Genomic DNA, 27028 nt, shown 5'->3' with positions numbered 1-27028 from the left:
TCCGTCCTACTGACTATTCACAAATATTCAAGGATCAATGCCAACAGGCATACACCTATGTGGAGGACGATGCTTCAAGCATGTTCACCTGTGCTTCTGGTGCAAATTACAAGATTGTCTTTTGCACTTGATCATGGCATAAAATCCATTTCATAAATAAACTCACTTCTATGTAATAACAAATATGTACCATTGTGTTCGTGAAGTTCTATGCCAGAAAGAAAGAAGTTATTGAAGTGATTGTTACAATTGATATGGAATGATTTGAAAAAAATATTTCAACTCAAGTTTATTGGAAACTAGGTAATATCTATGAGTTGAGAAAGGATGAGTACCTCACACCACTGAAATAAGAAGCACATCCATTCCATTCCATTTCAAAAATTCCCATGAAATGTCACAATTAATATGTATAAGGGACTTCGTTTGGATCTTTATGGTTTCCCTTAACTTTCTAGCCTACTTTGTTTCTTAATTGATAAACCAATTGACCGCCCGTTTTATATGTCACTACTATCCATTCCTCTTCCCATGAAATGTCACACTCATAATATTTCCCATGAAATGTCACACTCATAATATATATAAGAGGGACTTTGTTTGGATCTTTATGGTTTCCCTTAACTTTCTAGCCTACTGCCTTTCTCCATTGATAAACACATTGACTACCCCTTTTATATATCACTACTATCCATTCCTCTTCCCATGGAACAAAGGAGAACAACTCCTTTGTGCTATTGATCCATGTAATTTGTAGTCCATACCCATTCAAAAGTGAAAATATACCAAAAATATAATTCTATATGCATCAAGAAAGCTATAGAAGAAACAATGATGATTATTGGCTCCTTTTCATTCTAGAAGAATTCCATCCTCTATATATAAAAATCCTAATCGTTCACATTCATGCAAGATGATGTGATGAACAAGATCTACAGAAGTGGTCCACCAAACATGGTACCCCATTTTGGGGTACACCCATTTACTCATATGGGGTTCCATGGCCACAACAATACTTTTGTCTTCAACTCAAAAAAAGGACTCGGAAAGGAAATGAGAGGAGATCCACATCTTTCCATTTACTCATATGCAGTTCCATGGCTACAACAATACTTTTGTCTTCAAATCAAAAAGAGAACTAGGAAAGGCAATGAGAGGAGATCCACATATTTCTAGGAAGAATCTAACAAATAAAAGGAATAAGACAACAATTTTCATATTTGATCTCCAAACATGTGTATCTGCTATAAATATTCATAATTCCTTTTAAAGATGAAAGATGTCTCTTAGCCCCCAAAACAAACCATAGAAGCAACAAATACTAAGAAAAATTGTCTAAAGTTGATCCATACTAGCTCAAGGAAAACCTTTGGTTAATTATATTTCTCCACCTAAGATCAAAGCACAACATCCAAAATCAAATGATGTGTGGTGGCTTCCTAATGAGATACTTTGACTCCCTTGAGATCTCCTCTTCAGTTGTCATCACATATCAATTTTCGAATACCCTAACCCATAATAATAAAGAGAAAGGGAGACAGAGGGAATCAATGCCAAAGCCCCCTTAAGGTCCGAAAAATCCTAGATAGAAATCCATTATCAGGAATTGCAATGGAAATAAACTCAACACATCCCATAATCTAGTTGGTTATGAATACTCATATGAACTAATCAAAGAATGAATCAACTTACTCTGTCATAGGATTTTGATAAGTCAATGTTTAGGATTTTGACAGGTTGATTTGACACCTTACCCAAATGAATAGCTTCTTGAATTATTGGCACCAAATCATGAATTATCCTTTGAAAAAAAATCAAAATTTTTCTTCTGAAATATATTCAATCAAATAGACTTAATTGCATAGCAATAACCTTTGGTGAAATCTTGTATATCATGTTACAACATGAATTTTGTTGGAAAAATATATAATAAACGTCATTTTTATTTATGGGATTGAGAGTAATAGATGTATAATTTATAGATCCCAAAAATTTCCTTTGCCCCTAAGACTCCCTAATCACCTTTAGCAAATCATCCTTCAACAAATCGTAGAAACTAATGAAAAATTCCACCATGATCCCATCTAGACCTAGGCTCTTACCTTTTTCATGGATCCATGATACACAAGAGTTTTAGACTCAAATAACAACGTCCTCCAATGACTAGTTCAATTCATCAAAAAAATAATAGAAACCTTGGATATCACCTCTAGAATTTCCTGAACTAGAAACCCTTTCAACTCCATAAAGAGTGATTGGAAATGATGGAACCCCTCTTCCGTCATGCCATTAAATGAGAGAACCAAATAATTGTACATATTTAATTTCACAAATTGTGTTTAAATGTTTTTAATAGTTTGGATACTGATGAAAGAATTCAATATTATTATAACCATCTTTGATCCAAATGGTGTAACTCTTAAGCTACCAAGAAACTAATGAGTGTCCAGAAGATTCCAATGCATGTAGCTATAAATCTAAATCAGATAGAGTGCATAACGCATGGAATTCATATGATGTTGTAATACTTAACCTCCTATAGTTGTGCTTTGTACTTTTCTCTAAAGGATTTGAACCATTTCATTATGGTTTCTTTAATTCTCACAATATTATTTGCAAATCGACACATAAAGGAAAATGGAGAAGAGGAAGTTGGATGTTCTTGCATATCCTCAATTAGCTCTCTATAATATTCTTATATGAGCCAAGAATGATTGAAATTTAAAGGATATGGGGGCTTCTGTCCTCTATAATCCATTTGAAATAATATCAAAAAATGATTAGTTGACACTGATGCAAAATAATTGAACTGTCCAAAAGTTCTCCAAATGCTAGAAGTCAATTTGGCCTTCTTGAAATCGTATCTTTTTTCACATGGAAGTTGCTCTATGTTTGTACTAACTTCACTAGTTCAGCATGCACCAATCTATGATTAAATATCCTCCGATTAGGGAGATAGGGTATTTCAATATATTAGTATCAACAGAAATTTCCTAGAAAGGAACCTGATATGAATACGAGCCATAAATATTCAAAACAAAAATCCTTAGTCATAACTCTTTAATTTCCAACTAAATCAAAATGGTTGAGTTGAGTGCACATAGAAATTTAGCCTTATATGTTGTATTCCAACCCAAAATAAATCTACCCAACTAAGCATATGCATCAAAATTACAAAAATATCAAGTTTTTAGCCATGGCTGCAAAATATCTTTGGTTCTAATTTTTTCCATCATTGTTTCCTAATTAAAATAATGTCTAGCTTATTTCTTAAAATGACATTCTTTAGGGCTAATTACTTACGATCACTTTCATCCCCTTTGGAACTAAGGATAGAACTTTCATGGGGTAACCCTTTTAAGGGATTTCCCTCCTCCAAGGTTCCTAGCAATAATGGACAACCTTCCTTTCTATATATCTTGAACTACCTTCTATTGACTCTTCAATTCATTGTATTTCCTTCCCGCTGGGTTGGAATGGATGGGATTGAGGAAAAACCCCCTTACGAATATGAATCATCCTTAAGCTTAACACAAGGCCTAAAGGCATAACCCTTCCTTATTGAAGGGCCATAATCCATGAAAAAAGTAGAGGCACTAGACACCATTACCACTACAACATCTAAACTATAAAACTTCAGAGGTGATGGGATGTGTTGAAGACAAAGGCAAGGGCAAGTTTAAAACTTGGTAGAATTGTTGAGAAGGAGAAACTAGGGGAGTGGCCATAGAAATGTGTGAACCCCTACCCAAGAAACAACAAAATTTGGGCCAATAGGAGAAACAAGAAACTCTGTTGAGAAGGAGAAACTAGGGGAGTGGCCATAGAAATGTGTGAACCCCTACCCAAGAAACAACAAAATTTGGGCCAATAGGAGAAACAAGAAACTCAGGAAGAGGGGATATGGCAAGAGAATTACCACAAACAGAATTTGAAGATCCGTCTCCTTCCATTAAGATGATCCTTGGAGCATCACCTATAAATGAGGAAGGAAACCCTCCTATGACCATCATCTATGAACCTAGAGCTTTAAAACCTCCCTCCTAAAATCCATTATGTCTTTCCACCTGAACCTTTCTTTCATTACTCACCAAACGAAATATCTTCCTACACTGGATCTTCATATTGTTGACTTCATGATACATGAAGCACCAAAATGGTATCCTCCAATAATAAAATTCTTGTATCCAAAAAATACCACTAAAGACTACATTTGTTTCTCTAAATGAAACATACTTAATTTCTACTTCAACTTGGACCCATGCCTAATGATGATTGGCCTGTGAAACCTAGTTTGAATCTATCCCAACAAACCTTTCAAGTTTGTTACCAATTGTAACCCTAAAAATCTCATTCTAGAAAACCATTGAAAGAGTAGGAAGGATGCCCCACTCCTACTGAATTCTAACTGGAGGCCTAACTAGTTAGAATCAACCAACCACTTTTGAAGGGCTCACCTTGAAGGACCACATCTCCATCGTCGACCCATAGTTCTATTAACATCAACTTTTGAATCAAGCATAAAATAGATTCAACCTCAAAATTAGAATATGAAACACCATAAACTATAGTAAGATTGATGGCGAATTAATTTCCATCCAATGATTTAGGGAATCTTCCCTAACTGATTTCCAAATAATTAGAAAACCATAACTTTTCGTAGAAAACTTGTAATGTCTTCAAAGTTACCTCACGTATTCCCTAACAACCATTAATATGTTCTCTCCATAGCTCAAATGAACTTCTTTTTAGACATACTTACTAGAGAATCCACAGTAAAAACCATTTTCTGTCAATGTTTAATATCCCAACTGGGATCCATCAAGATAGTCTTGATTATGGATCCCAGTTGGGATTTGAAACGTTGACGGAAAATTGTTTTTACTGTGGATTCTCCGGTAACTATATCTAAAGATATATACCACAGATGTCTTAAATCCAGAACTTCTTTTTCCTTGTAGAACTTGACCTAAATTTTTCCCTCTTACTGAAAAATGAATCTACCATTTTTCTATATCAAAGCCTCTCAAAGGGTATCTATGAGAAAGACGATCAAATATGGGAGGGAATAGATGAAAATTAATTTAAAATTTTGATAAGAAAGTTCATCCAAATGGGGATCCTCTCTATCCTCATTTCTAGCCATTGACCCAAAAATAAAAAAAGTCCTAGGAATATCTCCCACCTCCTGCAAGAAGCCATCTAATCAATCTAACACCAACAACCTATTTCATGGAATGTATCGAAATGATCAAAATAAAAGTCAAAATGTAGCCTAGAAATGCTTTTCCAAACATTGAATACCTCGACAATCTAGATCTTTCTCTTCCATGCAAGATAAAAATGATGGATGGCCACTAGAAATGGATAATCAAGGAGAAAATAACCACAATATAATTGAATTGAAAGTCCCTTGCACAAAAAAAACTTCATTCTTGGCATTAGCACTTGAAATAACCATCAAATGGCATTTTCTATTGCCTAAAACCTTAATCAATCATAATAGAAAAATTTAAAACCCTACACACAAAAAAACAAATACAATAGTAAAGATTATTTTTTAAAGTAAATTGTATTTTAAAAAGTGATGATATTAATTGGAAAAAAAAAAAAAAATCTATTTTTCAAAAATACTCAAAACTAAAATAAATATATACTTACTTTGAAGGAAATTATATGAGTTACTTGGACTTTTCAATTGATGCTTATTTGTGAATGAAACCATTTTGTAGTTGATAAATATTAATAAAGTTGAAATTGCTATGGTATAAGTATTATGCTTTAATACTCACAAGATATCTCATAGTCATTATTATGCATTCATGCTGATGGAATCACATGAATGAATGAATTCATAACAAATTTGGACATATAATGTACTAGTATTTATATAATATATTGTTTTTTAGAAATGGAAATAAATTTATTACCACTGATGAATTTGAACTGAAACAAAGAGAAACAAATTTCTTCTACAATTTGCGCAATACAAAATCACAATATAGAACCACATGCAATGACATGCAACCATCAAAACCCAAGGAACACAATGATCTACAAGGGAACCCAACCGGGAAAACCCCTCTTCTGCTTGTCATTAATCAGATGAGAGTGAGAAATTATTACAATGTCAACATCAAGATCTAAAGCACACCCTACATTATAAAATTGTTCTCTTGTTGAATGACTATCTTTGGCCAACACTTAGCCTATTCAAGCCGCCTATCTTCCTCATATTTCCTTGTGCTATCCTCGAGAAATTGATCTCCTAATGAATAGGGGAATGCCCTATTCCCTTGTGCAAATATAAGTGAATTGATCGCTTTCTTAATTTCAAAGCCTGTACATTCAACTAGTATGATTACAATCTGCATTTTCCTCCACTCTAGCTAGGCAATTTGAATTCCATACATGACTAGGATATTTTTGGTTGATTAACTAGTTAACTGAGAGATCAGTGAGTTGCAAAGAGTCTTAATTAATCCACTGACCTTCAACTGACTCTATTAATGACTAGAGCTCAGTTAACTAATTTTAACTCAAAATAACTGAACTAGGTTGCTAAATTTTAGCAATCACTACATGCATAACTCTACTCCAAGTCTATAAACTCAAATTTTCCATTCTAACTAGGTGACAAGGCCATGTCACTCAAGCTAACTACAATCTAAGTCATCAGGCTTATGTAGAAAATCAAACTTCTCTATTGGACTAGGACACAAGTCAAACGGAGGATTTTCTTGCTACACATATAACACTCCCTCTTAGCAAGAAAAAGTTTCTGCACCACCCCTATCTTGCACCTTTGGAACTCGAACTTGCCTCTTGGCAATGCCTTTATCAAAATATTTGCATCCTTCTTCTTAGTGGGAATGTACTGCAACATCATAATTCTCCTCTGCACGTAATCTCTCAAGTGATAGTCCCTTATATAAGCCTGCTTGGACCTATCATGAAACACTGGATTCATAGAGAGTTTGATACAACTCGGATTATCACAATAAATCACTATTGGGTTCGTCCCCTAATTGAAAAGACCAACAAAACTTTTCCTAATCCATATGGCCTTACATGTTGCTTGATTAGAAATCTTTTACTTGACTTATGCTGAGTTGAGTTCCACACATCTTTGTTTCCTACTATACTAGGAAATAGCTGCAGACCCAATACTAAAGATAGCTCCTAAAGTACTATTCCTGTCTAATGGACACACTACCCAATATGTATCATTGAAGGCTTGGAGCTTCACACCATCTATCATCTTGTACCACAAACCATAATTTGTTAACATTCTTTGTTGCTTTCTAGTGAAGCTTGGTAGAATTCACCATAAATTGACTCAGTTGATTAACTCTAAAGCACATGTCGGGCCTTGTGTTCACTAGATACATCAAGCTCCCCACAAGTTGTTTGTAGATGGTAGCATTAACTTCCTCTCCTGAAGAAGTACCCTCCTTCCTCTAGTTTGTAGCTAGAGGAGTGTCCATAGGATAATAGTCCTGCATATGAAATATCTGAAGTATTTCATAAGAGTACTTCCCCTAACTCACAAAAAACTCTCCATCTCCCTCGCATACCTACAAACAAAGGATTATAGCATGTGCAAATGAAATTCGCTCATTAGAAGACAACATCAGTCCCCAAAATCACTTGTTCTACCTTGTTTTCTCATGCGAGGTATTTACTGTGGTGGGACCGTGTGAAAAGATTGAGAGAGGGGCCCTAATAGGTTCATAGCATAGATTTAGGAGCTAGGGGATCGAGGTTTAGGCACTACAAGCGTGCATTTCTCAATGGAAAGAGAAAGAGGAAAGGCTCTGTGTAGTGGGAAATTCCAGGAGACGAGGGTGACATGCTTGGGAATTGTGACTATGTAATGTATAGTTAAGTGTGGAGGATCCCTTAAGGATTAAACATGTCACCAATGCAAGGGCCAAGGAATGACCCTATTGTCCACTAGGATTCTGCAATGTGAAATGAAGGAAAGGTTGATTAAGGAATTTTGAATTTAGAAAGTGTAAGCAAAAAGGGTTGAGTGACTATGCTTCAGGGATGCATAATGCACATGTGAAGGGAGTTGTCCTCGGGATGGGAAAAGAGAGAAAGTCTAAGGCTTGATAGTGTGCAATGTGCTCATAACTTGACTAAAGGTTAAAGGTGTTCATAGCTTGTGAATGATGTGAGGTTAAGGAAGAATCCAAAAATTGATTGTGTTATATCAGTAAGACAAGAACGAGAAAGTAAGAGAATACAAAGAGGTCCCGAACATGATTGTACACACATTCATAATAAATCACATGTCTAGGATATGTGTAGTACCAAAAACCATCAGACATACATTGAAGCGACAATAAAATGACACTTATCTCCATGTCTAACACTTGGGATTTAAGCCATTGTGACAAGTTTTGACTACAATCAAAATATGCATTATGTTATGGGAGAGTGTCCAACACATGTTCTCATGATAGATAACATTAACCAATGCAAGATATTCCACTAGAGCTTCCTCTAAAAGGTGTTCCAAGGTGATCTTAGGATATGCAAAACAATTTAAAATGAGACATGCAAGAGTGAAATAAACACATGTGAAAACAAAATAAAACACAAGTGACACATGCAAGAATGAAAGTGGGAAAAAATGACACTTGCAAAAGAAATAGCAAGCGAAAACGATAGATGCAAAAGGAAATGCAATAGTTGAGAAACTCACCCTGATGATGGCACACTTACATACATGAGTGAGAGAATGCTCCTTGTGCTCCAAAGTTATATAGAACTCAAAATCAAAAGATGATTGTGAGATGAAATCTAAGTTAGAATTTTTATATAGGGAAAGCAGACATGCAATTAGGATTTGTGAGTGTGCTTAGTGTATGTCAAGAAACTAGGAGTCAAGAGTGAATTGATTACCACTAAGAGGTGTGATATTATTGATTTGAAGAAGTATACTCTCACCATCAACAAGGATTTTTCAATCACTATTTGCATAGGATGCCCTTACACTGTCACTGGGAACTGCACAATGACTATTAGTGAGAATGGCACAATCACTATTAGCAGGGACTATATAATCACTGATGGTAAGGATTGTGCAATCAATTTTGAGAAGGACTGCACAATCACTGTTGGCAAGGACTGCACATCGACTACTGATAAAGATTGTGCAACATTGTCATTATGAAGTGCACGTAGCCTATCTTGGCATGTGTGCTAGTGAAGACATCAAGAACTGGGCATGTGAAAGTAAGTAGATCGACACGTAGGTTTCCCTAAGGAAGACTTGAAAACGTAGAATAGATGTCTAGGAATGACATTAATTTCTTGAAACAAAGGATGGCATGATCATAAGGAGGCTCCAAAATTTGAATATAGGAAAACTTTTGGAGGAGTTTGTAGCAGCTACAACACTTAGCGACACACATGAATAACCCCTACTTCTCTATTTAGGTCTAACTTTAGGCATGGATTCTAGATTTTTGGAAGTATTATCTCATCCTATAGATCACCCTAGATTCTTTACTTAGCCTGGTTATATATGTAGTCTCTCCTATTCCTCTCATCAACTCAAACACATTTACAAAACCTTCCATATCTTAATTGTTTCAATTGGGGAGAAGGATAGTACATATTCACGAATTTATCTTGAACAAAGTCTTAGTGTCATCTCTAGTGTTACTCTACTACCAGCATTCATATTTAGTACCCCGACGGAGTCACTTCAATGCGTAACAAGCATTGATTTTCTACCAATAAGATTTTTTAGTTCCCTGACAAAGTTGTTTGTTTCACCACTCTGTGTTGGAAGCCTTTCTCTTTTTTAATGCTTTATTATTTTATAAATTTATGCTCATTGGAATTTTATAGTCCTTTATTTCACTAAGGGAAGAAGAGGGATCCCAACTTATTAATGAGCACAAGAGGTTATTCCTTGTTTTGTAGAGATTCTTGTACATATACCTCTAAAATTTGTGTGCTCGCTTAAGTATTTCTCTTTTCCCTTCTCTTCTCGATTTCACTGAAATGTTAGAAACCCATTAATATAAACAATTGATTCAAGGAATGAAGATCATATCATAGTTATGAGCAACATAGATCCGCTAAATATTTTTTCCAAATAAGCCATACTTTCCATCTAAGCATCATGGACTCATAATATATTTAGGCCCAAAAAAGAAAGGGATTAAAAGTTAACCAATCATTGCTAGTCATCATCGTGCCCCATTTTAATACTTTACCCACATTACCTCAGAGCCAAATGAGGCATCTTTCACACAAAGCCTTATTAAAATGAAACATGTGGAAAGAAGTGAAAGAAACATGAATAACATAGAAAGAAAGGATGAAAGAAAAGTAGCATGTAAAAACTTGTAAGGGGATGCAAAGAACAAAACTCAAATGAGAAAGGGGCTGCAGGAAAAATTGTTATAATGTGATGCAAAAGTGACTATGATGCAACTAAACCTAAACTCTGATCTATCTAGCTAGAAGGTCAGGATCATGTAAAGTCAAATTTCCAATGTAGCCATTTAATCTGTTCCCAACTTGCAATTAGAAAGATATATGTGATTATAAATAGTATAAAACAATGTGTAGAAATAAATATGTCAACCTGAATAAGTTTCACAAGTAATTGAAGTTATTTCCTGCTAATAAAAAGGTGTGCCATAAATGCTTCCTTTAATCAGTGTGAAAATTTACCTTGTTTATTAGCACAATGATCATACAAACCTTGAATATTTCTCATGAATGTACATTGATTAGGTTTTTTAGTCTTAGAAAACATCAAGAAATATCAAAACTTATTATTGGAAACAAAGTTTTCCAAGTAAGATTCCTCTATCCAACTAGCAATTTGATCCTGATATTTGAAACAACCTATTTGAAAATCCGGAAACACATGAGAAAATGAACTTCCAATCAACACAATCGAGTCATGGGGAGAATCTTGTAAGAGAAATTTTGTATTATCTTGTTCAAAAACCTTGTCAAGATCATGTGGACCTAACACAACCATCAACAAAAGTTGAAGTGCCTCAAATACTTGATAAGCACTTGAGTAGTAAAACATCCATATCATTGATTTAGATGCACCATACTTATACCCAATCATATTTTTGTCTATACATAGTTTAAGGTTTAAGTTCTTAATGTTGCTGCAACAGAAAACACTCTCCCAAATGTGTGTCCCCCCAAATGTCTGTAAACAACACAAAAATTAACCATATAACCTACAAGCCAATGGCCCTTCTTGTGGAGCTGATCACTGGCAATAATTGATGGATATGCATTGCTTGTAAAGCCCAGTCTACGAAATTCTCTTGTTGTCAGTATTTTTGTTGTAGCTAATGGGGCAAGGAGAAATTTATTGAACCAGGCAGTGGATCCATTATGTCTGTAGGATTTACTAATTCTCTCATAAAAAACTCTTCTGAAAATTCACTATTGAAGGTTACTGCAACATTGACTTTTGTTGCTGCCTATGCATAAGCGGGTACTACTATTCTCATTGGAAATTATTTAAGAGAATGTGCCTAGAACTTGTCCTTGCAAATTCATGGAGACTCTGAGGGTATGTGGACTTATACGAATCTTACAAGAACAAGTCAAGAGCGAGAAAATTAATGGGCAATAAAATTGTAGTTTTTGCAAAGTTATGAGTTCCTGACTTTGAACTCAACTATTGTCTAAGAAGCAGACTGTAGTGCAAGAGAGGATTGGAAAAAGAGATATAAGATTGTAGAACAAGCATAGAAGGACCAAAACTTAATTGATAAGACATTGGAGTAGGAAACATTTCACAGGCATTTGTTTTCAAGCCTACAAGTTGTACGCCAGTTTGCAAAAGCAACTCTGGGATTATTTCTGCAAACAAAGACCTTCATTATTTCTAAGGCTTGATAGTGTGCAATGTGCTCATAACTTGACTAAAGGTTAAAGGTGTTCATAGCTTGTGAATGATGTGAGGTTAAGGAAGAATCCAAAAATTGATTGTGTTATATCAGTAAGACAAGAACGAGAAAGTAAGAGAATACAAAGAGGTCCCGAACATGATTGCACACACATTCATAATAAATCACATGTCTAGGATATGTGTAGTACCAAAAACCATCAGACATACATTGAAGCGACAATAAAATGACACTTATCTCCATGTCTAACACTTGGGATTCAAGCCATTGTGACAAGTTTTGACTGCAATCAAAATATGCATTATGTTATGGGAGAGTGTCCAACACATGTTCTCATGATATATAACATTAACCAATGCAAGATATTCCACTAGAGCTTCCTCTAAAAGGTGTTCCAAGGTGATCTTAGGATATGCAAAACAATTTAAAATGAGACATGCAAGAGTGAAATAAACACATGTGAAAACAAAATAAAACACAAGTGACACATGCAAGAATGAAAGTGGGAAAAAATGACACTTGCAAAAGAAATAGCAAGCGAAAACGATAGATGCAAAAGGAAATGCAATAGTTGAGAAACTCACCCTGATGATGGCACACTTACATACATGAGTGAGAGAATGCTCCTTGTGCTCCAAAGTTATATAGAACTCAAAATCAAAAGATGATTGTGAGATGAAATCTAAGTTAGAATTTTTATATAGGGAAAGCAGACATGCAATTAGGATTTGTGAGTGTGCTTAGTGTATGTCAAGAAACTAGGATTCAAGAGTGAATTGATTACCACTAAGAGGTGTGATATTATTGATTTGAAGAAGTATACTCTCACCATCAACAAGGATTTTTCAATCACTATTTGCATAGGATGCCCTTACACTGTCACTGGGAACTGCACAATGACTATTAGTGAGAATGGCACAATCACTATTAGCAGGGACTATATAATCACTGATGGTAAGGATTGTGCAATCAATTTTGAGAAGGACTGCACAATCACTGTTGGCAAGGACTGCACATCGACTACTGATAAAGATTGTGCAACATTGTCATTATGAAGTGCACGTAGCCTATCTTGGCATGTGTGCTAGTGAAGACATCAAGAACTGGGCATGTGAAAGTAAGTAGATCGACACGTAGGTTTCCCTAAGAAAGACTTGAAAACATAGAATAGATGTCTAGGAATGACATTAATTTCTTGAAACAAAGGATGGCATGATCATAAGGAGGCTCCAAAATTTGAATATAGGAAAACTTTTGGAGGAGTTTGTAGCAGCTACAACACTTAGCGACACACATGAATAACCCCTACTTCTCTATTTAGGTCTAACTTTAGGCATGGATTCTAGATTTTTGGAAGTATTATCTCATCATATAGATCACCCTAGATTCTTTACTTAGCCTGGTTATATATGTAGTCTCTCCTATTCCTCTCATCAACTCAAACACATTTACAAAACCTTCCATATCTTAATTGTTTCAATTGGGGAGAAGGATAGTACATATTCACGAATTTATCTTGAACAAAGTCTTAGTGTCATCTCTAGTGTTACTCTACTACCAGCATTCATATTTAGTACCCCGACGGAGTCACTTCAAGGAGTAACAAGCATTGATTTTCTACCAATAAGATTTTTTAGTTCCCTGACAAAGTTGTTTGTTTCACCACTCTGTGTTGGAAGCCTTTCTCTTTTTTAGTGCTTTATTATTTTATAAATTTATGCTCATTGGAATTTTATAGTCCTTTATTTCACTAAGGGAAGAAGAGGGATCCCAACTTATTAATGAGCACAAGAGGTTATTCCTTGTTTTGTAGAGATTCTTGTACATATACCTCTAAAATTTGTGTGCTCGCTTAAGTATTTCTCTTTTCCCTTCTCTTCTCAATTTCACTGAAATGTTAGAAACCCATTAATATAAACAATTGATTCAAGGAATGAAGATAATATCATAGTTATGAGCAACATAGATCCGCTAAATATTTTTTCCAAATAAGCCATACTTTCCATCTAAGCATCATGGACTCATAATATATTTAGGCCCAAAAAAGAAAGGGATTAAAAGTTAACCAATCATTGCTAGTCATCATCGTGCCCCATTTTAATACTTTACCCACATTACCTCAGAGCCAAATGAGGCATCTTTCACACAAAGCCTTATTAAAATGAAACATGTGGAAAGAAGTGAAAGAAACATGAATAACATAGAAAGAAAGGATGAAAGAAAAGTAGCATGTAAAAACTTGTAAGGGGATGCAAAGAACAAAACTCAAATGAGAAAGGGGCTGCAGGAAAAATTGTTATAATGTGATGCAAAAGTGACTATGATGCAACTAAACCTAAACTCTGATCTATCTAGCTAGAAGGTCAGGATCATGTAAAGTCAAATTTCCAATGTAGCCATTTAATCTGTTCCCAACTTGCAATTAGAAAGATATATGTGATTATAAATAGTATAAAACAATGTGTAGAAATAAATATGTCAACCTGAATAAGTTTCACAAGTAATTGAAGTTATTTCCTGCTAATAAAAAGGTGTGCCATAAATGCTTCCTTTAATCAGTGTGAAAATTTACCTTGTTTATTAGCACAATGATCATACAAACCTTGAATATTTCTCATGAATGTACATTGATTAGGTTTTTTAGTCTTAGAAAACATCAAGAAATATCAAAACTTATTATTGGAAACAAAGTTTTCCAAGTAAGATTCCTCTATCCAACTAGCAATTTGATCCTGATATTTGAAACAACCTATTTGAAAATCCGGAAACACATGAGAAAATGAACTTCCAATCAACACAATCGAGTCATGGGGAGAATCTTCTAAGAGAAATTTTGTATTATCTTGTTCAAAAACCTTGTCAAGATCATGTGGACCTAACACAACCATCAACAAAAGTTGAAGTGCCTCAAATACTTGATAAGCACTTGAGTAGTAAAACATCCATATCATTGATTTAGATGCACCATACTTATACCCAATCATATTTTTGTCTATACATAGTTTAAGGTTTAAGTTCTTAATGTTGCTACAACAGAAAACACTCTCCCAAATGTGTGCCCCCCCAAATGTCTGTAAACAACACAAAAATTAACCATATAACCTACAAGCCAATGGCCCTTCTTGTGGAGCTTATCACTGGCAATAATTGATGGATATGCATTGCTTGTAAAGCCCAGTCTACGAAATTCTCTTGTTGTCAGTATTTTTGTTGTAGCTAATGGGGTAAGGAGAAATTTACTGAACCAGGCAGTGGATCCATTATGTCTGCAGGATTTACTAATTCTCTCATAAAAAACTCATCTGAAAATTCACTATTGCAGGTTACTGCAACATTGACTTTTGTTGCTGCCTATGCATAAGCGGGTACTACTATTCTCATTGGAAATTATTTAAGAGAATGTGCCTAGAACTTGTCCTTGCAAATTCGTGGAGACTCTGAGGGTATGTGGACTTATACGAATCTTACAAGAACAAGTCAAGAGCGAGAAAATTAATGGGCAATAAAATTGTAGTTTTTGCAAAGTTATGAGTTCCTGACTTTGAACTCAACTATTGTCTAAGAAGCAGACTGTAGTGCAAGAGAGGATTGGAAAAAGAGATATAAGATTGTAGAACAAGCATAGAAGGACCAAAACTTAACTGATAAGACATTGGAGTAGGAAACATTTCACAGGCATTTGTTTTCAAGCCTACAAGTTGTACGCCAGTTTGCAAAAGCAACTCTGGGATTATTTCTGCAAACAAAGACCTTCATTATTTCTAAGGCTTGATAGTGTGCAATGTGCTCATAACTTGACTAAAGGTTAAAGGTGTTCATAGCTTGTGAATGATGTGAGGTTAAGGAAGAATCCAAAAATTGATTGTGTTATATCAGTAAGACAAGAACGAGAAAGTAAGAGAATACAAAGAGGTCCCGAACATGATTGCACACACATTCATAATAAATCACATGTCTAGGATATGTGTAGTACCAAAAACCATCAGACATACATTGAAGCGACAATAAAATGACACTTATCTCCATGTCTAACACTTGGGATTCAAGCCATTGTGACAAGTTTTGACTACAATCAAAATATGCATTATGTTATGGGAGAGTGTCCAACACATGTTCTCATGATAGATAACATTAACCAATGCAAGATATTCCACTAGAGCTTCCTCTAAAAGGTGTTCCAAGGTGATCTTAGGATATGCAAAACAATTTAAAATGAGACATGCAAGAGTGAAATAAACACATGTGAAAACAAAATAAAACACAAGTGACACATGCAAGAATGAAAGTGGGAAAAAATGACACTTGCAAAAGAAATAGCAAGCGAAAACGATAGATGCAAAAGGAAATGCAATAGTTGAGAAACTCACCCTGATGATGGCACACTTACATACATGAGTGAGAGAATGCTCCTTGTGCTCCAAAGTTATATAGAACTCAAAATCAAAAGATGATTGTGAGATGAAATCTAAGTTAGAATTTTTATATAGGGAAAGCAGACATGCAATTAGGATTTGTGAGTGTGCTTAGTGTATGTCAAGAAACTAGGATTCAAGAGTGAATTGATTACCACTAAGAGGTGTGATATTATTGATTTGAAGAAGTATACTCTCACCATTAACAAGGATTTTTCAATCACTATTTGCATAGGATGCCCTTACACTGTCACTGGGAACTGCACAATGACTATTAGTGAGAATGGCACAATCACTATTAGCAGGGACTATATAATCACTGATGGTAAGGATTGTGCAATCAATTTTGAGAAGGACTGCACAATCACTGTTGGCAAGGACTGCACATCGACTACTGATAAAGACTGTGCAACATTGTCATTATGAAGTGCACGTAGCCTATCTTGGCATGTGTGCTAGTGAAGACATCAAGAACTGGGCATGTGAAAGTAAGTAGATCGACACGTAGGTTTCCCTAAGAAAGACTTGAAAACATAGAATAGATGTCTAGGAATGACATTAATTTCTTGAAACAAAGGATGGCATGATCATAAGGAGGCTCCAAAATTTGAATATAGGAAAACTTTTGGAGGAGTTTGTAGCAGCTACAACACTTAGCGACACACATGAATAACCCCTACTTCTCTATTTAGGTCTAACTTTAGGCATGGATTCTAGATTTTTGGAAGTATTATCTCATCCTATAGATCACCCTAGATTCTTTACTTAGCCTGGTTATATATGTAGTCTCTCCTATTCCTCTCATCAACTCAAACACATTTACAAAACCTTCCATATCTTAATTGTTTCAATTGGGGAGAAGGATAGTACATATTCACGAGTTTATCTTGAACAAAGTCTTAGTGTCATCTCTAGTGTTACTCTACTACCAACATTCTTATTTAGTACCCCGACGGAGTCACTTCAAGGAGTAACAAGCATTGATTTTCTACCAATAAGATTTTTTAGTTCCCTGACAAAGTTGTTTGTTTCACCACTCTGTGTTGGAAGCCTTTCTCTTTTTTAATCCTTTATTATTTTATAAATTTATGCTCATTGGAATTTTATAGTCCTTTATTTCACTAAGGGAAGAAGAGGGATCCCAACTTATTAATGAGCACGAGAGGTTATTCCTTGTTTTGTAGAGATTCTTGTATATATACCTCTAAAATTTGTGTGCTCGCTTAAGTATTTCTCTTTTCCCTTCTCTTCTCGATTTCACTGAAATGTTAAAAACCCATTAATATAAACAATTGATTCAAGGAATGAAGATCATATCATAGTTATGAGCAACATAGATCCGCTAAAGATTTTTTCCAAATAAGTCATACTTTCCATCTAAGCATCATGGACTCATAATATATTTAGGCCCAAAAAAGAAAGGGATTAAAAGTTAACCAATCATTGCTAGTCATCATCGTGCCCCCTTTTAATACTTTACCCACATTACTTCAGAGCCAAATGAGGCATCTTTCACACAAAGCCTTATTAAAATGAAACATGTGGAAAGAAGTGAAAGAAACATGAATAACATAGAAAGAAAGGATGAAAGAAAAGTAGCATGTAAAAACTTGTAAGGGGATGCAAAGAAAAAAACTCAAATGAGAAAGGGGCTGCAGGAAAAATTGTTATAATGTGATGCAAAAGTGACTATGATGCAACTAAACCTAAACTCTGATCTATCTAGCTAGAAGGTCAGGATCATGTAAAGTCAAATTTCCAATGTAGCCATTTAATCTGTTCCCAACTTGCAATTAGAAAGATATATGTGATTATAAATAGTATAAAACAATGTGTAGAAATAAATATGTCAACCTGAATAAGTTTCACAAGTAATTGAAGTTATTTCCTGCTAATAAAAAGGTGTGCCATAAATGCTTCCTTTAATCAGTGTGAAAATTTACCTTGTTTATTAGCACAACGATCATACAAACCTTGAATATTTCTCATGAATGTAGATTGATTAGGTTTTTTAGTCTTAGAAAACATCAATAAATATCAAAACTTATTATTGGAAACAAAGTTTTCCAAGTAAGATTCCTCTATCCAACTAGCAATTTGATCCTGATATTTGAAACAACCTATTTGAAAATCCTGAAACACATGGGAAAATGAACTTCCAATCAACACAATCGAGTCATGGGGAGAATCTTCTAAGAGAAATTTTGTATGATCTTGTTCAAAAACCTTGTCAAGATCATGTGGACCTAACACAACCATCAACAAAAGTTGAAGTGCCTCAAATACTTGATAAGCATTTGAGTAGTAAAACATCCATATCATTGATTTAGATGCACCATACTTATACCCAATCATATTTTTGTCTATACATAGTTTAAGGTTTAAGTTCTTAATGTTGCTGCAACAGAAAACACTCTCCCAAATGTGTGCCCCCCCAAATGTCTGTAAACAACACAAAAATTAACCATATAACCTACAAGCCAATGGCCCTTCTTGTGGAGCTGATCACTGGCAATAATTGATGGATATGCATTGCTTGTAAAGCCCAATCTACGAAATTCTCTTGTTGTCAGTATTTTTGTTGTAGCTAATGGGGTAAGGAGAAATTTACTGAACCAGGCAGTGGATCCATTATGTCTGTAGGATTTACTAATTCTCTCATAAAAAACTCTTCTGAAAATTCACTATTGAAGGTTACTGCAACATTGACTTTTGTTGCTGCCTATGCATAAGCGGGTACTACTATTCTCATTGGAAATTATTTAAGAGAATGTGCCTAGAACTTGTCCTTGCAAATTCGTGGAGACTCTGAGGGTATGTGGACTTATACGAATCTTACAAGAACAAGTCAAGAGCGAGAAAATTAATGGGCAATAAAATTGCAGTTTTTGCAAAGTTATGAGTTCCTGACTTTGAACTCAACTATTGTCTAAGAAGCAGACTGTAGTGCAAGAGAGGATTGGCAAAAGAGATATAAGATTGTAGAACAAGCATAGAAGGACCAAAACTTAATTGATAAGACATTTGAGTAGGCAACATTTCACAGGCATTTGTTTTCAAGCCTACAAGTTGTACGCCAGTTTGCAAAAGCAACTCTGGGATTATTTCTGCAAACAAAGACCTTCATTATTTCTAATTATGGTTAAATACCTACTAGTCACTTCTATCACATTGGTTAGGCGGAGATTAATGATGCATTTAATACTTTGCTTGTTTCGATCTGTTTTGGAATTATCCCTATTATACCTAGAATGGGGAAATAGGCAGGAATTGGGATGTTTGAAATGGGGTGGGTTTTGAAGTGCCACTTTCAAAATTTTAGAAATGGGAAATTGCATGTGTTATCATGTTCTCCGAAAGAGAAACAGGTTGATTTACCTGGAAAATAAATAAACTACTTTAGTGTCCAAGAAGATGCTAGAACCCCCAACCAAACTAACATAAATAGAGCTTATGCAAGGAGTTATAATAATATTCTTTGCGTACCTACTCTTGAACAACATTTTCCCTAACTATAATGCCCTGAGTGTGTTCCTTTCCTTGAAGAAATTGTTGAAAAGGTTCACAGTAAGGATAACTTAGAAAATATTTGTTGAATGTAACATGTTGATAGCCATCTATTGTGACTAATGAGAAGGGGCAATGAAATGAAATCAATATGATCTTAATTGTCAATGAAGCAAGGTCATTTGGATTGGATTATTATATAATTTGACATCTAGCTTGGTAGTTTCTGGGTGGAAAAATTGGAGGAATTGGCTTCCAGGACCCATTTTAGTGGCATGTCCTGATTTGGAGAAAGATGCAAGTGGATATGCTATTGGAGTGGTCTTGATGGCAAGGGGTAAGTCGGTATGCTATCATTCTAATATGTATCATAGGGGTTGGGGGCGGGGAGGTTGGTTGTCCTGAACTACCTTACATATGATAAGGAATTCTATGCCTTGGTTCAAGTTGTTAAGGAGTGGAAGCACTATCTGATGGGGAAGGAAACCATTATCCACATTGATCACTAACCATTGCACAACAAGTCCATGGAAATTCGTGAAGACTCTGAGGAAATTGCGAGACAGATAGAGGTCCACTGGATTCAAAACTATCCAAGCCATTCCTGTTGAAGTGGCCTCGAATTTTTATTTTATTTACATTTTTGTCCACAAGTCCAAGCTATTGCATTTTTCCTTTTTCTTCTGCCCTTTGATTCCCTTTGCTTTTATTTATGCCTTTATTCCCATTTGCCCATGGCCGGTGGCTTTCTCATTGTTTTTTATTCACTGATTGTGAAAAAATTCTGCTGTGATGGCGTTGAAAATCGCCACCCCTGAACATACACTAAGATTGCTTCAACACCTAAACATACACTAGGTCTCCCAAGGACAAGAAAAATGCTGCCATATTCATATCTAAACCTGGAGAATGAGAACTAGGAAATTCTTTCCTCCAATACTATTTGTTCCAAGCCATTCTCTGTTTTAGAATCTACATTAGTTAACAATATGTCCTTATAATAAACAGATTCTACCCTCAAATATGAAACCCCTTGCATATACCATACGAGCCAGCAAAACTCTAGTTCGTTTCTCTATCACGGGCAGTCCTTTGCAGTCGGTCTACAGACCCATTTATCTTCTAATTTGCAGCTGTTTTTAGTGGAGGAGATGAAGATTTATGTGGAAAAAAAGGAAATACAACTACTAAATAAAAAAGGTACTAATCCGTATCAGCTCTCAGGAACTCAAGTGATGCACCATTTGATCCCTGAGGAGCAAGCTCAAAATAGGTGAATTTAAAAAGTATATGAGAAGGAACAGAAAATTCAAAAACCTTCCAAAATATATGGGAAATTTAAAGGCTAAATATTGAACTTATGCCAGAGACACTGATCAGATGGTCTAATTGAGAAGCAACAGCTTGAAGAACCCATGCTGAAATTGTAGCTTCTAATCTTTTGAATTAATTCCTACTTTATGCTATTAAGCAACAATAACATCCAAGCCCCCAGTATAAGGGAAAATTAAGCCATTAGCATTGGAAAAGAATAGAATATTCAGGGATACATTATAATCTTTTATTATGAGACAACACTGGGAGGAAGGCTCTAGCATGACAGAATTATTATAAACAAAGGGCCGTATTTCATAATTACTCCATACTACTGCCAATTTGTTTGCAGTATGATGAATAAAGTTGTTTGATTATATTATGTTGCTTGAGCCCAAATCTTGACTTACATAAGCGCTGAGATTCTATCTTAATTTGTACTACCGAAATAGGTCCTATTTATTCAAATGGATTCCCATAACAAGAGAATTTCTCCAAACCCTAATATCCCTTCGACCTGGTATCAAATTCTTCTTCTCTCGTCCGACATGCCTTTTTCAAACACCAAAAGCTGTCCTCGACTGATCAAGATTCAATCCATTTTATAAAGCGTGAGTATCATCAATTCGATGTTTATATAGCAAAAACTATTAGGGATAAATTTTAGAGAGTTACGATTAAAGACATTGCCTTCATGATATCAACATTTCAAAATTTAAGGGGCTTTTGGGTTCATGCAATGCAAACATTGTCCATGGTGGCCTTTCACAATTTAAAAGGCTTTTGGGTTCATGCAATGCAAACATTGTCAATGGATTTTCTGAAAGTGAATTGTGTTCATGATAAAGTCTTCATGGTGAAGTTGAATTTAACAGGATTGTAAAATTTGGAAATATTTAGTAATTTGATTAATAAAAATCAAGTAAATTGTTTAACCTGACTCTGATCAGTCTCCAATTTTTTTTGAAATTCTACAAGTTCTACCTTAAATAAAATATTGGAACATTGTTGAAGAATCAGAAACTCCATATTCACAATAATATGATAACTGTTTCACAATGTGATGGATTATTCAGAATAAAATCTTTACTGGCTTCACAAAACAAACCGATTCAAACGGATTCGATCTCATGCATCTGAAAGGCACATACAGGAAAGCACACTGATATGAAAATATGGAAGAGGACAGATGAATTAGTTGACTTCAATTTCAATTTTCATCTGAACCCCATAACGCCACACTGAATATAAAGTTGAAACAATAAAAGAAGCTGAAACCAATGATCAAATAGTGACTAACTTCTTTAGCTAAAGAAGGAAATTATTTTAAATGCTTTGTTGTGGGCAGCTAGTGGTGGTGATGATGGTGGTGTTATTTTTTTCCATGACCTTCCTTTGTCTGGTGATGCTCGTACAAGGCGTACCCAGTTGCTCCAAGTGCAGCAACGACTGCAATCTATGCCTCAATCTTGTGCCTATGAGCATGCTCTGGATCCTTATTTGCTTCATGCATCTCAAATTATGGAAATAATTCAGTTCATCCTATTACAAAATATTGCAAAAATCAATAATCAAGTTAAATTTAACAGTGGTTTACCAAAAAAATCACAAGTTTAAACTTTAAATCCCATCGATTGAATTTAGTGGCATTACCAACCATCATGATCTCTGTGATATCCCTTATATGTATTGCTTTGTTTTTAATAGATCTCTGTCAGAATTAGCTATGGTATATTAAAATAAATGCTGGTCTCTATATGGGTTGAAAATTGAGATTAAGGACTCAAAAAGATATCTCACCATTGCAAACGCTCCTGCAGCAACTGCTCCCACTTCTGCTACATGCTCCATCTGTTTATGATGTTTATGCTCCTTCATAGCCCTCTCGTAGTCTACAACGTACAGATCTGCTCCCTGGGCTGTAGGTACCACAGTTAACAATTCATGGCCTTCTGATTTCCTCTTCATTCTGATGGTGTCTGCTATGGTGGTGCCCGTGCTCATGATGTTTGTGGTGGTGGTGATGAGACGTTTTCTCGTTCAAACACACAGTAATCGAATTTAATCACAGTGGAATGGATACAAAGATTTCTAGTGATTCAGAATATGTAAATGAAGATGAGATTAGAGCAGGCCAGGGAGAGGAGTGTCTTATATAACAAAGAATAGCCCATCGATGTGGGCTCTAATCTCATCAGCACCGTGAGTAGGAGAAACGAATGCTCGAGAGGGTTACAGAGGACCTGTTCTGGGAGGGCGAATGGAGCAAATGAATGTTTGGCACGAGGGATCATTTGAAAATTAGCGAGCGTTGGTTTGAAAATGTGCCAGCACAGTGGGTGCCAGCTTGGAGGTGGTTGATGGATGCGAGTATTCAGAGCAGCACAAGCACTATCGCATCCATCGACCACTTTCAATTCTGTAGGGCAGCTCGCAGTTATGTTGCTGCTGCAGTCAACGGTTGGGCAGCTAGAGTCCGAGGGAGTTATGGATGTTGGAATTTAATTCCAACTGCAACATAAACAGCTGGACATAAATCTGATTTACTGTAGATATTCCAGGCTATTGGATGCCTCAAAGTCGTGCTTGATATTTTCCACATTAATGTGCATTAAATTTTCAGCATTAAATTCCCCTGCAACAGCCGACTTCATTTCTTCAAAAGGCATCACCGCTTGCTGCATTCAATACGCAGATAAGCTTTAGAAGATATTTTTATTATCTTATTGTTTAAAGCCAAATATGTTTTAACATATAAATGTAATGAACAACAGTTCTGTTTTCAGGTTAGAAGAATGATAGAGAGTTCCTTTTTGTAACGCACAGCAGTGCTGAAACTGTAATTTTCAGATAGCGAAAAATCGGTTTGTGGAACTGAAGCGTTCCTGCTGTAATCCCTCTGTCAAGAGGAAGATGCTCTTCAGCATAATCTTTTGTGAAAATCCCTCTATGTGAGGAAGATGAATTTGTATCAGTTGGTTTAATGTTTATAAATAGAAGTTTTATTTGCGCGTTGCTGTTACACCGTAACCAGAAAATAGTCTTGACGTCAAAACAGAGTGTTGTTGATACACTAGTTTCAGCGTTGCTGAAACACTGATGCTGAAACACTGCAAACAGCAACTGACGAAACTGCGTTGCTGAAACACCAGTTTCAGCGTTGCTGAAACACCATATTCTGCAAAGGATTTTTATTTCCGCTGTGTTAAAATAGAGTATTGTTCTGTTTTTCAGTTTTGTTTGGAATGATCAGAAATTCCCAACATGGTATCAGAGCTGGTCTAGGCACTCAGTGAGTCAAAAACATAGTTTTTTTTTTCACTGTAGGAGCTGTAAGAAGCTTATTGAGCAGATTTTCTCCAGCAGAGAAATTTTTTTCTTGTTTTTATTTATATAGTCAGTATCTCTTCTTTATTTATATAGGTTAAGATGGTAGATGCTGGAACAGGTTTGAAAAATTCCCAACTGCCACAGTTTAATGGGAAAAAACACAGTTATTGGTCCATAACAATGAAAGCATTGTTTGCTTCTCAAGGAATATGGGAGTTGGTTGAAACTGGTTATGTTGAACCTGCAGATGCAACAGCGTTGGCTACTTTGACAGTAGCAGAAAGAGACCAGTTGAAGAGCAACAGGAAGAAGGATGCAAAAGCCCTCTTTTTTCTCTTCCAATCAGTACATGAAAGTGTTTTTCCACGGATTGCAGTAGCAAAAAAATCCAAGGAGGCATGGGATATTCTCAAAACTACCTATCAAGGCATGGAGAAGGTGAAGACTGCAAAGTTGCAGATATTGAGGAGAGACTTTGAAACACTCAGCATGAAGGAATCTGGTATAATAGATTCCTTCTTCACTCAGGTTATTGGGTTGATAACCCAGATAAGATCTCATGGTGAGATTCTTGAAGAAGGAAGGATTGTAGAGAAGATCTTGAGAATTTTACCCTCAAGGTTTGAATCTATTGTGGTTGCAATAGAAGAAACAAAGGATCTCTCACAGTTCACAGTAGATGAACTGAGTGCTTCTCTTTTGTCTCATGAACACAGACTGAGTAGAGGAACAGATTCCTCTTTTGAGAAAGCATTCAAGACTCAGATGTCTTTTGGCCAAGGAAAAGGTCGAGGCAGAGCAAATAACAGAGGTCGTGGAAGAAGCCAAAGTAAAGGCAGAAATAATCCTGCAAGCACAAGTGGAAGGAGCTGCAATCAGAACCAAAATGAAGGTTCAAGCAAACAGCAAGCTCATGGACAAAGGTATGACAAATCCCAAGTCCAATGTCATTATTGTAAGAAATATGGGCACTACGCCAATGAATGTAGGAAAAAACAAAATGACATGAATAGTAGGCAAAATGCTAATTTTGCAAATGAAGAAGATAAGAATCCAAAGATTGTGTTGTTAACATGTAACATTGCACAAGACAAACAAGAAGATTTTTGGTTCTTAGACTCAGGTTGTAGTAATCACATGACTGGAAATATTGAAATGTTTGCCAATCTGGATGAAAATGTGAAATCTAAGGTAACAACAGGAACTTATAGTAAGATATCTGTCAAGGGTAAGGGTAGAGTCAGTATCCAAGCAAGAAATGGAGAACAGATGATTGTGCCAGAGGTATACTATGTACCTGGTCTGAAATGTAATCTTTTGAGCATTGGACAGCTCATTAACAAAGGTTACAATGTGTTCTTCAAAGATGATATGTGTACAATGAGATACATACCTCCAAGTAAGAAGATCATTGCATAGGTGCAGATGACCAGCAATAGAATGTTTCCTCTCAAACTCAGGGCAGATTTGAAGGAAGGAAGAACTATTGCAGCTGTAACACAAGAAGTCTTTCAGGAACAAGTGAAAGATGAGAATTGGTTGTGGCACTTGAGATTTGGACATCTCAATTTCGGAGGCTTGAATCTGTTGCACAGAAAGGGAATGGTAAAGGGTTTGCCATTAATCGAGAAACCGGACAGCCTTTGTGAAAGCTACATCTTGGGCAAGCAACACAAATCTGCTCCTTGGGCTGCCGGTTCACTATAGTTAACAATTCCCGACGTTCTTACTTCCTCTTCGTTCTGATGGTGTCTACTATGGTGGTGCCCATGCTCATGATGTTTGTGGTGGTGGTGATGAGACATTTTCTCGTTCAAACACACAGTAATGGAATTCAATCACAGTGGAATGGATACAAATATTTCTAGTGATTCAAAATATGTAAATGAAGATGAGATTAGAGTAGGCCAGGGAGAGGAGTGTCTTATATAACAAAGAATAGTGCATCGATGTGGGCTCTAATCTCATCAGCACTGTGAGCAGGAGAAACGAATGATCGAGAGGGTTGTAGAGTGTTGGGGATTTTTCTGATAAAATCCCAAAAACAACCAAAATAAACTCCATAGAGGCAATGCTATGTTTCCTCTCCACAGGATCCTTTTGCACAGGGAAGCTTTTAATAAAAATTCTCAAAACAGAGTATTAGACAGCCATAAAAATCCTTGTATTCATTAAAATATAAAATGCCTAAAACAACATTCATCCTCTTTTACTGAGAGGGATTCACCAAAATTACTTTCACCCATCAAAAACAAAACTCTGTCTCCACCTGAGAATTCATTGTGCTGGGTTTACTGCTGTAAAACCCCTTTTTACATTCACTACTGTGAAAAATATTTTTAACACATACTGCTGTAAAATAAATTTACATATGCAGCTCAAAAAAAAACATTATATGTCTGCTTCACTTCGTTTGGACAACATCAAAATCAATTTACATTTCAACCTGATTTATTTTTGGTTTCGCACTGCTGTGCTTTTTATAAGATACAAAATCATTGACCAAACAAAACTCCTGTGCATCTTCTCTTATGCACTGCTGTGCAATATTTA

This window comes from Pinus tabuliformis, chromosome 1_2 (genome assembly GCF_031772625.1).
Source record: "Pinus tabuliformis cultivar Carrire ecotype Pingquan chromosome 1_2, CPIR1, whole genome shotgun sequence".
In the NCBI taxonomy this organism is placed as follows: Eukaryota; Viridiplantae; Streptophyta; class Pinopsida; order Pinales; family Pinaceae; genus Pinus; species Pinus tabuliformis.
This window is presented reverse-complemented; position numbering follows the sequence as displayed.